Source organism: Diadema antillarum, unplaced genomic scaffold (genome assembly GCF_040938485.1).
Source record: "Diadema antillarum isolate AM-2024a unplaced genomic scaffold, OU_Dant_1.0 seq00000854_RagTag, whole genome shotgun sequence".
NCBI classification, from domain to species: Eukaryota; Metazoa; Echinodermata; class Echinoidea; order Diadematoida; family Diadematidae; genus Diadema; species Diadema antillarum.
In genome coordinates this window covers 1,270,068-1,271,367 of record NW_027271725.1, presented here as the reverse complement: position 1 = coordinate 1,271,367, position 1,300 = coordinate 1,270,068, and the positions used below count along the sequence as shown (strand labels likewise).

Below are 1,300 nucleotides of genomic sequence, written 5' to 3'. Positions count from 1 at the left end.
GATTTCCATCCATACTTACAGCATTGTGTGCTAAAAGTCGCCAGATTTCCCAATATAGAAGCCTTTGTTACGTCATAAACCCTCAGCTGCACGGCGCGCCTTGCCCTAGCAGAAACTAGGGCACGCACTTTAGTGCACGCATGCAAACCTCAAATACGCGCAGCCTGAACTCTCAAGTTCATTGACCCTACCTGCCAAAATATTAAAAATGCTTCATAAATTCCCCCAAAATTATCGGATTACTACCAAAATTTAATCATCTGTTACTTGTACTATTCTAAACCTTTCCTGCAAGTTTCATCCAAATCCGTTTGCTACTTTTTGAGTTATTTTGCACACGGACAAACTAACAAACAAACCAACGGCAACGCCTAACAACGGTAACGAAAACATAGCCTCCTCCCTTGGCGGAGGTATTAACTTATGGAACATATCTTTCAAATATAAACTGGGAACTCAAGAGCCATTGCAGATCTACACATGATTGATTACAAGTTGAGAGAAGTTGGTTGAGACATGCAGTTCCTAATCACTGCTGATCTTTTGTCAAAGTGCTAGTGGCTAGAGCTAGAGGGCACACGAACACACACACCAGCACAGACGCAGCGCGCAGCATCTCAGCTCAGCTCAAGCTCAGCCACTCACAGTCACACATGCACACACGTCGGTTTCTCAGCTCAACCAACTTCTTCTCTTAACTTGCCATTATCATTGCAATTAAAGTGGTACACTGATTCTTAGCTCCAGGTTAACTCGAAAGACACGTCGCACAATACTGGATAGCGATAGATAGCTTCGCCTTCAGGTCCCTCACGGCCTCAGCTCAGATTTGCAGGCACGTTCGTTCCGCGTAATAGGTAGGTTCTGGTGTCACGATTTCCTATAGACGGGACTGAGGATACTTCGGCAATTCTTAAGCAGACTACATGATCAGATGTCGGAAGTACATCGAAACCAGCAAATTGACGTTGGAATGCAGATAACAGAGACAAAAATATACAGCAAGTATGAACTCTCATTCTCAGGAGCTCAGGAGGTTTTGCCACTTACCGTGAAGTTGATCAGAAAAGCCGAAAGGCCCGAATCCTTCATTCACTCAGCTGAGCAGCAATAATGATTAAAACCTTTTATCGAAGATGTTTATCACCTTCAAAGCTATAGAGGGCAGTATAGTGCATCCTATTTTGTGCGTATAAATAGTTACTTAGTCCCATAATAGCAGCGAATGGTCTGTTAGCTCAGTCGGCAGAGCGTCGTGCTGATAACGCGAAGGTCGTGAGTTCGAGCCTCACATAGACCA

General features: G+C 44.2%; 1 non-coding gene across 1 annotated transcript; it reads left to right on the top strand.

Moving 5' to 3' along the window:
- Positions 1-1,227: 1,227 nt before the first annotated feature.
- On the top strand, positions 1,228-1,300 carry Trnai-gau (transfer RNA isoleucine (anticodon GAU)). The gene has a single exon. It is a non-coding gene; the product is annotated as a tRNA-Ile (tRNA).